General features: G+C 42.6%; 1 protein-coding gene across 3 annotated transcripts in view; it reads right to left on the bottom strand.

Annotated features, from left to right (window-relative positions):
* luzp1 (leucine zipper protein 1) overlaps window positions 1-13,310 on the bottom strand; it is a 46,943-nt gene that overhangs the window by 27,534 nt on the left and 6,099 nt on the right. For all 3 annotated transcript variants that reach the window (XM_069152447.1, XM_069152448.1, XM_069152446.1), the window contains one exon: window positions 1,118-1,180. The gene's annotated coding sequence lies outside the window, so the exon portion shown is untranslated. The remainder of the gene's footprint in view (window positions 1-1,117; window positions 1,181-13,310) is intronic.

Here is a 13,310-nt window from a genome sequence, read left to right as displayed (position 1 = left end):
AAGCAGGGTGATTGTTTATGGATACAAGTGCACTGATGCATATGTTAGAAAGTGTATATATACACACACAGGAGTGTGTGTGTCTCTGTGTGTGTGTGTGTGTGTGTGTGTGTGTGTGTGTGTGTGTGTGTGTGTGTGTGTGTGTGTATGTGCCCCTCCTGTGTGACTTCAGGCTTCAGGGAAGGAAATGCGGCGCCGGCATTTGTGCCCAACAGGAAACAGACTCACAAAGAGCAGAGGAGGGGCGGAAGAGGCAAGGAGGAGGAAGAGCGGGAGGAGGAGGAAGAGCGGGAAGAGGAGGAGGAGGAGAAGGAGGAGGGGGAGAGGAAGGGAGGAAAGAAGTGGGCAAGAGTGGAGGATGAGGAGGAGAAGAACAAGTGAAGGGGAAGAGGTGTCAGGACAGGACTATTATTAATACTGCGAATCGGTTGCGTGTAGCTGGGTGACCTGATGCGTTTAAACACAAAGAGAAATTGATGCTTTTCTTTAAAATTTTGTCCCTGTTCTCATTTCACACAAATATTAATCGTACAACTGTAACTGTCATTGTAAATAAAGGAACTTGAGGAAATCAGTAAATAGTTAGGAGGCAAATAATTCACTTAGCACTGTGTAGATTTGCATCCACTGGCTGCTGGGTACGCAGGGAAACTAATCTGGCTATTTCCAATGTAAATAAATAGTCCCTGAAAGCGGCACTCTGCTCCATGCTGTAACTATGTCTTAACAGCTGGGAACAGCGTGTTGACGTCACCGTGCTGGTAGATGGTTTTAGGACACCAGGCTAGCTGTTCCCCCATTGTGTTCAGTCTTATTATGCTGAACTACATTTTTCAACATCCAGCTCATCACACAGACCTCACTCTTGGAGGAAAAGTGAATACGCCAAGATATGTCCCAAAATGTTGAGCTATTCCTTTGACATACAAGACATTCCCACTTTGTTGAGATGGCATCGTACTCTAATGCAGGGTTTGAACAATGTCATTGCAAAGGGCTCTTTATCCAATTATTTAAATGAAGTTGGAGGATTTTTAGCAGACTTTTAGTGACCCTGGTTTTGTGCAGAAACGGGTAAAAGCAGAAATAAATCAAAGCACAGGAAGGCGTGACTTACTTAATTTAAGATGCATCCTTTTGTCTGAAAGCACATCAAGCTTCTCTCCACGAACGCCGCATCCTGTGGTTAAAGCACACGAAGAGGGCACGGGGTTAGTAAAAGTGGACGCACCGGTCATCATCATATCGAGACACAAACACACTCATGCCATCTTTCACCACTGATATGTTTGGAAGTTGGCAAGGCCCGGAGCCTGCGGCAGGGCTGACAATGCAGTCAGTGTAGGGGGAGATTGTTCACAGTCAAGCTAACGGGCTAAGAATGAGCTAACTGCTCAGATATGGGGACGCATTCGGAGGCTTTGCAATAGACTCATGCATGAGCAGACAAGCAATGTTTGGCCAGGACAACAGAAGGCCCTATTCAGTTCTCTGGGGAGGCACTGGTATACACACACACACACACACGCACCATTATCATAATCATCATCATCCTAGAAGCTCTCATCTGCTTCAAAACATGTACACACACACACACACACACACACACACACACACACACACACACACACACACACACACACAAGACCTGAAGCATTCCACCACAGTAGCATTCCATATGTTTGGTTAAGCACAGAGAATCCCGATTTAAGACCGGAGTCTGGACCGAATTTAAAGGATGAGAAAGAGAAGAGGAGTGAGGCGGAGAAATGAGGAAGAAGGGGGGGATGTGGGGTTTAGAGGGGGGGGGGGGGGGGGAGGTGCTGAGAGAGAAAGGGAACATTTCTGTAAACTGTAAGCAGCAGCAGGACACTCGGGGTATATAATTCTACATTGTGAATTAACACAAATAACTTAAAAGCGAAACCTTTCAGCAAACGTTCGATTGAATAAATGTTTAAAAGTTTCACTCAGCAAACTCCATCTGGTGCTGAAGTCATTTTTGAAAGTTGCAGAACAAGAAAGTAAGCAGACTGTTGAGTCAGTTGAGACTGTTTTGTTAACTGTGGAACAGGAGTTCAAACAAGGAAAAAGAAATGGGGGAAAAAAGATCTGACTGTAGCTAACAGTAATTTTCATGACTAATTAAAGAAACAAAACGAGACACTCCAGAATCTTCTCGGTTGAATTCTCGCTCAAGGCACAACATATAATATAGGACTCACAAGACCTTGATAAGCCGGGTTTGTTACCTTTGGACAAGGTACTGACCCGCTGCTTACTCCAGTTGCATATAACAGTTCAGAAAGATGTCTCTCTAAGCCAAGAGAGGAGATAGTGACAGGTGAAGTACTCAAAGACACTTCAGTCAAGTAAGTAGCTACTGGTGGACACAGAGCAGCAGTCTTAAGGAGTCTCCTGCCACTCTGCGCTCCTCTTCCTGTCATCCTGTCTGTTTCCTCCTGCACATATTTTGTTCTCCTTCGCCCTGCTGCTCTGCACTCAGCTCTTAGGTTAGATTCATGAGGGCAGCAGCGCAACACCGGCACACAGGTTCTGCTGAAGCATCCGACCTTCTCACGCTTCACGGCGACCCTTCTGCACTGCACTTAACCAAATGTTTATTTCTGTTCAGTACAAAAAAATAAGTTTGCGTGGCGTGTGTGATCACTAAAACCAGATTTTAATCAAAATGTGTGATTTTACAAATTAGATTATACACATACTTTACAATCCAAAAGACCCCAAATACCCAAGTGACCGGAGACTACATTTGTTTGTCTGTGTGTGTGTGTGTGTGTGTGTGTGTGTGTGTGTGTGATGGGGGTTCGAAGCGATTCATTCAGACAGTTAGCCAACCCCGAACCCAAACAAACTGGAAACAGCTGTCTCCTTCTCATCCCCGCGCTGCCTCTCGCTCTCCCTCACGCACACGGCACGTCAGGTCAGGTCGGGAAGAATTCATCATTTTACTCAGCAGAATCAACTGAATCAGCGTGAGGTTGCACTTCCTGCAGGGTCGGCCTCAGTCACCGGCCCACCAGTCATCAGCTCAGTCCACATGCTTTTCCCAAAGCAAGTGTCACTTTTTGAAGGATGCATTTACACACATTTTTTTTTATATCCTTTTATGCATCAGAAAAGAAACTCGTGAACGTCTCTTTTGTACTGATTTGGAAATATAAATATCAATACTGCAAAATCACTTTCAAAAATAGTCATACTGATGTTCAATACATTGGCAGTAGAAAAATGTAGGTTGACTACATGAAAATATAAACTCAGTTGCCAGTTTATTAGGTACACCTATCTCAATTGCAGTGCAGTCTAATAGAAACACCCTCCTGTCATGAAGGTAATGCTCAGTTTTCAGCTGAAACTGTTGATTTAAATATATTTCTTCTTCTTCTTATGAAGTGTATTTCATTTATAGTGACATATGTTTCTGTTATTTAGCAGAGCTTATAACACGACAGAGTTCAACTGGCAGCTGAGTGTATTTTTATAATATAGACATAATTGATCATATTATCTCCATCAGTAATATATTATGTTATTATGCTTAAATTGAACTTTTGTAAAAAAAAAAAAAAAAAAAAAAACCTGCATAACTTTTACACAGAATTAAAATCCCAGCACATTCAAAATTTCCAGATTCCGTGAATTGATAATGGTGTAAATGTGAGCATGAATGGTTGTCTGTATTTCTCTGAGCCCTGTGATGAATTGGTAACCTGTCCAGTGTGCATCCTGCCTTCACCCAAAGTCTGTTGGGACGGGACCCTGTACTGATCAAAGCAGCTATAGATAATGGATGGATGGAGGCATGAATAAAATGATAATCTATGAAGATAATTTTTTTGGTTCTGGACCATATTCAATCCAGGCTTTCCTTTCAGAACTTGTTTGGTAATTACCGTGTTGTTTTGTCCATCATAGAGTTCAAAGAGACATCCTGTGACATTAAAACTCAAATGTCACTTGTGCATGTTTAATGTGGTCTGCATTGTGCATAAGGCAGCTTTCTGTTCCTGTACTCTGTGTCAATGGGATTATGTTTCAAAACCCAACAATCTCACAGAGATAAATTCCTGCACATTTATCGATCATTGTGTGTTGAGCACTTCTTGTCCTGCTCCGCAATCCACATACAGTCAGTTTCCCTGAAACTGCAGCCGGTGATGTGTCAAACAGAGCCGAAATCCCTGTTCAGGAGCTCGCCTCCCTTTCTATTCTACATAAACAATTCATTGTGTAGTGTTTATCTTCGTGTGCCTTTATCAAATGTATAATGGAAAGCTGTTTAAATAAAAGGTGTATGCTTTTGGGCACTTAGGCTAACACACTTTCCAAACAGTAAATATAGATTTATAAGATTAGTTTGATGGTATTTTTGCAACATGTTGCCTCATTCAAATGTAAGTGGCGTGGAAGACGAGACCAATGCACGAAATGGATGCATTCAAATCAAACGCAAGAATAAAAAAAAAAGAGTGTCAAAGAGAGCGGACAGATGAACCACGTTGAGGAAAAGGAAGGAAACAAGGCGGGATGAAAGAGATGGGAAGAGAGGACTGTTCGGTTTCTTCCAATTCAGAGCATTTCAAGGCCTGAAACTCCATCCTTGGTTCCACTGGCCAGGCGGGCCTCGTTTGCATGGGAGCCCATTTCCTGTGTGTGATTAGCAGAAGGGAGAGTGAGAGTGTGTGTGTGTGTGTGTGCGCGCGCACAACTGGGGGTTGCAGTTCAGAGAGGTCTGGGGGTTGTTTTGTCTGCGAGGGGGGAAAGGAATGCCCAAATCAAACACAGTGAACAGGACGCCTATAGCAAGAGACAAGAGCAAGGGAAAGAGACGGAGAAGCGGAAAGAACGAGCAGATAGACAGCTAGAAACAGGAAACACATCCAGAAAGTAGCAGACAGAGGGAGCTAACAAAAGCAAGGAGGAGGGAACATCAGTGAAATAGAACAAGCAGTTGCTTTTTCATTTGCTGCCACTAAAGACTGCCAACAGCATTCTTCCCACTGCTATTTGCATTCCAGCAGAGCAGCAAGGTGGAGTAAGGATCTTGTCTATGAGATGACGAGCTGTCAAGTGGAAAAACCATCCACCTCTTTAACTTCACCGTGAACCTGCAGAACCTGCCTTGAATGTGTAATGACTTTCAGCCCTCCCTGCTACGCAGGTAACAGCTGAAGCGTTCACACGCTACTGCTCACTACAAAAGAGAAAGTATTTCAGACCATTATTCATGATCCAACGACAGTAATGTGACAGCTATCATATGTTGGATTTACAGCACAGCAGAACAGAGAATTCTGGGCATGTAAACTATAAGTGAAATGTCTTTAAAGGTTTAATCCACTATTTAGAGAAAATAAGAATTAACACTGAACCAAATTGGATTGCAAGGCATTCTACACTGAAGTGATTCTCAATAAAGTCATTCGGAGTCATTTTCAGGCTTTGCCGGCTGCAACTGACAATTGTTTTCATTATTGAATAATTTTGTCTATTTAACAAATGTTGTGTTTGCTATCACATCAGACAAAGAGCAGCAGATCCTCACACTTGATGAGCTGGAAGGGAATCGCTGTCCTTTTTGTTTTAGAAATGACTGAAATTATGAATTCAGTTATATAGAGCAAAGTAGTTGCTGGTAGTTCATCACCAGGAACATTATTTAGTCGAAATTTCTGTCTGAAGTCAAAGAGCAACGTCAGTTATCGTAGCCGACTTTGGGATTTTGATTTTGAGTCTTGCTCAAAGACACTTGTGAGCATTTCCTGGCTCAGGTTTTAATCTGACGATGCTTCTTTTCTGAACACAGACATTCTGAAGCGGCAGTGCTTTCCTCTGAATCTTTGATCAATTCGTTCATCTCAACACACATCAGAGCTGCCATGTTTTATCAAAAATCCAAAGTGCCATTTGACCGTGGGAAACGATTAAATATTTAATCTGTAATAATCAGTTTGAATTAAAAAAAAAAAAAATGTTGTGTTTAAGCAAAAACAGGCACTTTGACCCACTGCATGTCCTCTTCTTGCCCAATCAGTTAACTGAGCTATTGGTTTTTTCTCCTTTGTTAATGCAAAACCATGATACCAGTGAAGTAATGTGTGGAAGCTCGTCATTCTGGTACTTGGTAAGTGGGCTGAGTACAAATTGATTATATAAATTTGGCTGATATTTAGACAAATACACACACACACACACACACACACACACACACACACACACACACACACACACACACATTGGGGGAGACTAAGATTGTGTAGGTTTTCAGACCTGGGGGAGGTGACCAAATTTAGCTCTTGACAGACTCATGGCTTTGACCCTGTGCAGACAGGATACACCCACTGTATAAAGTAAAAGCTTTACCAGGTGCATTGTGACTCTCTTACTTTTCAGCCATTTCAAAGTTCAGTTTCCAAACACTTCCTTGTGTGAGTGTGCAAGCTGTACCCTGCCCATGCAGGAGTGAGCCATTCCTTGACTGGCAGAGCAGAATTGATAGGCTGCTATTGTTTCCTTTTAAGGTCAATCGTATCTCAAATGCTTGGCACTGCCGGGAGTACAGATGCAGCTGGTTGGCAGGAGAGATAAAACACTAATTTAACCACATTCTTCTGCAGTCCACACCTAGAGAGAGTGGAGGCAGAGAAAGAGGTGGAATGAAAGGGAGGATACAAAATAGAAAAGAAAAAAGGGATAGATGGGACAGATTTGAAGTGGTTTAGACAGAGAGAAGGGGGAAAAAAATGTATGGCTAGAGGGTGAAAAAAAGGAGGTAAAGATGACAAGTTTGTCAAAGTGGGTGGGCAAGAGTCTTTGCCACGGGCATCAAGCTGTTTTGTACTCTTGTTTGACCAGGCAGTCAAAACACACCACCACATGTGGCAGGCATGTTTGTCAAGGCCACAGAAAGCGGGTAAACACACACATACAGTATATACACATATGAGCATTTCATGGCCTCCAGTTCACATTTTCAACCGCTTGGCCAAACCGTGCTCCCACTCACTGTAAGCTAGTCTGTATAAAAGCATCAGCGTAACCTGAAATGCGATGTTTATAAGGATTCTGCTCCGGGGAGAAGGAGAAGGAGGGGAGGCCGGACAGCCAGACCGGCTCAGCTTCACAAATAAACCCAGACGCTGAGAGAAAGAGAGGGAGCCGGCTGAGGGTTGGATCATAAAATATGCCTGGTATTCCACAATGTTCCAGAGTGCACAAATGAGCCACTCAGGGACTTGGGAGTGTTTCGGGATTCCTGTGAGGCTCCTGTGTCTGAATGTGACCACATGTACACACATGGCAAACACACAACTCAACCAAGATTTAACACTTTACCAGTTTAAAAGTGTGCTACTCAGCGATGACGGGACCAATAAAACAACTTTAATCAAATCCTTGAATAAACAGGTAAAGAATGACTCTGGTTCAACAAGCACTGGAAAGTTATGCAAATCTTAGCTTACTTGGTCATGAAGTGATGCACAGAGAGGAAGAGAGAAAAGAGGTGAAGGGCAGAAGAAGAGACCACCAAGAGAGGGGAGATGATGACTCGCAGACAGGCTCAGTCGTTGTGTGTGCATTTGTCTGCTTTAGTCTAAGTGAGAGGGAGAGCCGTGAGCAAAGTGTTGTGGATAACACAAAGACATCCCAGTGACTCAGGCCATTTTAAAGTCCTCCAGTCCTGAAATGATTAGCCCACACAGCGATCGACCTGAAAAATGTAACGAGACTTAACTGTTCAAGCCATTTATCGAGCAAAAGTGCCAAAGGTGTGCATCAATTTAAAGACATCACTCTAGGCTCTGGGAAATTTTCCCTCTAATTAAACATCTAATCCTTTAATATAATCATTATTTGGGCACTCTGGTAAGCGAATGGTTGAGAGGCACACCATATATCTGCAGTGACTCTAGTTTGATTCCACTCTCTCCTCTTGCTTTCCTGTGTGTCTGTGTACTAGCAACTGTTCAATAAAGGCCAAAAGAATGCCCAAAAATAATCTTTAGTTGCAGCTCTACTCTGCCAAAAATTCTTCTTTTTCTACTCCCACTTACTACATAAAACTCACATGAAAGGGTTTCATGGCTGTTGAAGTAAAAGCTGCACTTTAGCAAGTCTGTTTTTATGGCCTGGCCATAGCGGCATTGTGCTGCTTCACTTCCCCTGGTCAGGACAGCTAGCACGAGAAGGAGCTCCAAAAACAACGTTGGCATGGAGGGGGAAACCAGCAAAACCCAGGCCTCGGATGCCCTTAACAAAAGGCAGCGGGGCAGTGATCTCCTCCAAAATAAAAGGCAACTGGAGAAGAAGGAGGGGGGTGAAAGGCTAGAAAGGAGGGGAAAGAGTCTGAAAATAGCCTCTCAGTTGGGGTCTGCATGCATCAGCATCACAAGGATGAAAACTCCTAAAAAAAAATTAAAAAAAAAAATAAAACAGACTTGCTAATACATGGATGGCTGCATGAACAGAGGGAGGAAGAAAAACACCTTGGAAGAAAAACAAAAGGACAAAATAAGGATATGATCATGAGAAGAAAAAAAAAAAACTCTCTAAAGGGAAGAAAAAAAAAAAGAAGTGTGCTAACATGTAGAAAGAGCACAGACGGATGGGAGAAACAGAAGAGGGGGAAGTGTGGAACAGCCAGGTTGCCATGGCGTCCCGACATTCCTCTCTCTGAGAACATGTATATTTTCTGATCACAAGAAAAATAATCTGCAGGAGGAATTTTATTTTGAGAGCCGCCCCGCAGACCCGAGGCTTAGAGCAGGTCAGACAGGAGTGTGTGAGAGCGAGTGTGTGGGTGTGAGACTGAGTGTGGACCCCTCGTACAGTATGAGAGTTACAACACCCCATGTATCACTGGACAGATCGTTTGCAAAAGGAAGAGCACGTGAGGATCCAACGCTGCCGGACTGCACACATGATTCAATGAACAAACGCCCACACCCACACGTAGGTCACTCACAGCCACACTGTACTTCAGAAATAATGGATTTCTGAATGACACAGAAATTTAAGGAAAGACAAATGGGCCTGGGACTAGTAATACCCGAGTCTTGGCACCAATGTAAAAGCTGTTGCCTGAAAAAGTGCATCAATTTCAGCAGTAAACAACTATTTGTGAGACTTGCAAGGAGTAAAAAAAAAATAGGAAGCAAATTAAAGGAAACACAAAATTAAAGGTGTCTTAGTGTATCGCTGAGCCACCAAAAGTATTCAAAAAAATCTGCTAATGCACCTTTGCAAAGATTTTCTCTTCTTTGCGGGACTCCACTGGAGGGATGTAACAGCTTTCTCCTAAAATACATTCCCCCATTTGGTGTTTCTAGCATGTCTAACAAAACAAAACCTTCCCCATGTGTTCAACTGGCTTCACATCTGGCAATTGTGAAAGCCCACAATTCACAAAATTTCAAACCATTATTTCTACATCTGTTCTGCCCTTATTTATTCAGGAGGTTTTCCTTGTCACATTTCCTTTTTTCCATTTAGAAGTGGTTCCCTAATCCACATTAACCTACTGGGATCAAAACATAAGAGACATCAGGCACTTCAAAGCTTGAGACAAGAAAGCTCACACATTCTCCCTGAGCCTCCCTCATAAACAGCAGCTCCTATATGAGGACAAATGATTATTCGATATCTCAATAATTCACACTCTTGTGAGTTCCCTGTGTGATTTTAGAAAACAGATTTCACAACTTTGACCCACAAAAGGAAAAAGTGGACCAATTCAGCACCCAAGAATTGAAATAAATATTATTTATTTTGCAGGTTAGGATCACAGCTGCAGACTCATATGCCCTCACAATGAACCGGACCTCTCCTGAGCACTGGACTGGTATCACCACAGAGAACCCCTGCCAACCACTGTCACGTCAGTCAGTAGCCATCCGGCTGCAAATAACAGACTAAAACCTCATAAATTCTAGGGGAGAAAAGCAGTAAGTATAATGCCACGGAAGAAAGGTTGAAAGAGACATATTACAGCTCTAGGCACATAAACACTCATTAAATAGCAGTGATGGTACCCAAGACATACAAACCGTGCTGCTGGGTGAAGGACTTTGGTTCAACATTTAGCCATTTATGGATATTATTGAGGTCAGAGACTTATTGGGGGGTTTAGACATCTGTGTCAGTATGTAGGTGGCGTGTTTTCATATCTATTTGCCACCTGTGTTGGCGGCTTTTTTTTAGGTTTAATTCCATCAAAGTGAGGCATGGGTAGCCCGTGCCATCTTCCACCACCAGCATCATGGGACTGACAGGAAGTAGAGCGTGATGTTCACCTTTCTTCGCCTCCCCTGGATCACCCTCTGGCAGGCTGCTCAGTCAGATCTCCAGGAAGAAGGATACATCTTGAACCAGACTGGAATGGCTCCTGAAATATGCCAAATATGCCCCTGACCCCCCTCCTTTCCTGAAGACTTAGGCCTGTTTCCTAACCCACCCTTCTTCTCTTCTAGTCCCCCAACCCACAGCATTCCTGCGCTTTACAGAGCACCAAACGCACACATACTTACAATCACAGATGACCCACTCACATAGAAAATGCTAAGCACATTAATAACACAAGTTTCCACCCAGCTGACCCAGACATGCCTTTTAAGGGTAAGAGGTTCAGATTTCTCTTTTCATTAACTTCCAAAAATACTCCTGGACCAGGCGGGACAAGGGGGAGTGACAGGGAAAAGGGGGGGGGGGGGAGGTCTCCTCTTTAGTGGGCGAAGGAGAGAGTGAGTGAGACAAGATAACAATCGGAAGGAGAGAGGGGAAATATTGGCCAGTTAATGAAAAAAAAAAAAAAAATGTGCCAGAGGAATTTACAAGTAATGTCTTAACTTTAGTTCTCCCCTGTTAAAACGCCTCAGTCCCTTCCTCCCCTCCTCCCGCCTCACTGTGCCTCCTACATGCTTTTGAAGTCTTGCACTTCTTTTCCTCTTTTCTTCCAGGACTAGGTAGCCATTTTTGAGGGTGCCTGTACAGTGTAGGAACGAAAAACAGGAGCACAGGGGACTTTCTGTGAAACAACTTGTCCAATAGAAACCTAAACCTCACACAGGAACTAGTAGGAAAAAGTAAAAAAAAAAAAAAAAAAAAAAAAAAAATTCCCAAAGCAAGAGGAAACTGTTCTGTTTCAGGTCAACCTGAAAGCATGTAAAACAAACACAGTAGCTGTCGTGTAATGTCGTGACCCACATTATTTGTCAATGTGGTCCAAACTCCAGCGGCTGGCTGATTAAACATTAGAAGACTTATCACCTGCCGTTATCAGGATACACCTAACGGCTGCAAACACATTGTTGGGGAAAGAGACAGCTTAAAAAGAAAGAAAGAAAGAAGCCGCCACAGGTCAACTTTAGTTTGAACTAAAATACATCAAATGACCATTACCATACAGATGATCGACAGAGTTTGCACCTATAATAAGCTGCTGGGAGTTTCCAGGACAAAGGGACAGCCATAAGGCTTCAAAAGATGACTCGCATGAGAAACTTTGACCTGTACCGTCTGAAGACTAAACGAACTGATTCACAGTGAGCTTTACCATAAATTACAGAACAACTACAGAACAACTACAGAACTGGAAGCAAAGGCAAAGCTGGAAAAATGTCAAACACATGTGAATCGTCAATCTATTGAACCGCAAATAATAAATTACAGTCTGGTGGAGCATCTACGGCCTCGACGCTACCTACATCTTTGTACTGTATGTTCACATGTGATAAGGAAATGGTGGGAAGCCCAAATGAAGACCAGATGATGAGGGGTTTTTTTTTCCTTCTTAGTTACATCCCCTAGTTTAAGAGCCTTCACATGGTCAACAGCAGGATAGCTGCCTGGTTTTTGGAGATGGGTGTTCATAAATTACGATTCCTGAAATATGGCGCTAGGAGGCAGTTTAGAAGTCTGGAACAGGTCAGCATTATAACCTGTGGATAATTGCTGAGGAGCATTCATCTGTTAGGAGTGTACTTCTCTCTGTGCCCGTACATGTTTTATAACTCCTCATAAAAGATGCCCAGAATTGCATTCGTTATCAAGCCGGTGCTGATGAAACTCCCACCTTTTTTTTTTTTTTTTTTTTTTATAGCCAAGTTTGTACAGCATGGTTAACTTTAAATCCAGCAACTACAGAAAAAAAGCATCACTGAATACAAGGACAGAGAAATGTGTCCTTCTTAGTGCCCAGCAGCACTGATGAAGCAAAAGTCTGGGTGAACTGTGAGTAGATGTCCCAAAGACAAAACCTTTAAAAAGGAAGTTGACTTTTTATTACCTTCAGATTGTTGCCAAGTTTGCACAGTCGATCATTTTACAACAGCCCGGTTTGGCAAAACAATTCCCATTTCATAACCACCTGCTCATGAAACATGTTAGATGTTACGTGTTAAACCACCCGCTAACGCAATCAAATCTTTTGCAGGTCAGTGAATACCAGAGATGTCAGTTTGGCAAACTGGTCTTAAAAACGTGGCTCTATGACACCACATGATAAAAAAAACAGGATGCTACATACATGCAGAGAGGTTGGCAGGTAGATAACAAACGTGTTCAAATTACATAAAATGAATGATGATTTACCAAATGAATGAATTTTATTCAGTTGAGTTGTGATTGGAGATTAAATGCAAATTGAACATTTCTTTATCGTCTGATTGTGATTATTTCAGCTGACCACAATCATTTTGTATAATCGTTAATTGTTTCCATTCATCTGTATCAAGTAGATGAAACTTGTTCCAGTGTTCAATGCTAGTAAAAGGCTCTTCTTCATAATGTGTACGTGCGTTATTAAAAGTGATTAGACTTATACTTCACTGGTAGAATATAATGTACATTAAAAATCAATTTAAAATCACTGATTGCAATTATTTGTATGACAATTATATGTATATTATATACGAGAGTACTTTTGAAGCCCTACCAGCACATCCCTGCTGGATTAGTCGATATATAAAAGTGCATTCCGCTTGTAAATTCACATTCACCTGCAGCCTCTGTGATAAATCTGTTGGTTAACCTGCAGTACAGTAGAGCACTGAGACCTCAATCAATGACCATGAAAACATGAAAGAGAGCCCACCAGAGCAGTTGGTAATGAGGAGGCTGTTTGGCACGCTTTGGGGGACTAACGATGGCGATTCGATTCATTCACACAAACACGCACACGCACACGCAGAGGAGGCCGTACGAACCGGATCCATTCTTGCCCCGGATGCATGGAATTCTTAAAGAGTGAGAGCACATATCAGTGTGTCAGTGTGTGTGTTAATGAGAGC

This window comes from Embiotoca jacksoni, unplaced genomic scaffold (genome assembly GCF_022577435.1).
Source record: "Embiotoca jacksoni isolate LCO1_2020_lvr unplaced genomic scaffold, fEmbJac1.0.p SCAF_18, whole genome shotgun sequence".
In the NCBI taxonomy this organism is placed as follows: domain Eukaryota; kingdom Metazoa; phylum Chordata; class Actinopteri; family Embiotocidae; genus Embiotoca; species Embiotoca jacksoni.
The sequence above is the reverse complement of the archived record's forward strand: the minus strand, read 5'-3'. Positions and strand labels throughout refer to the sequence as shown.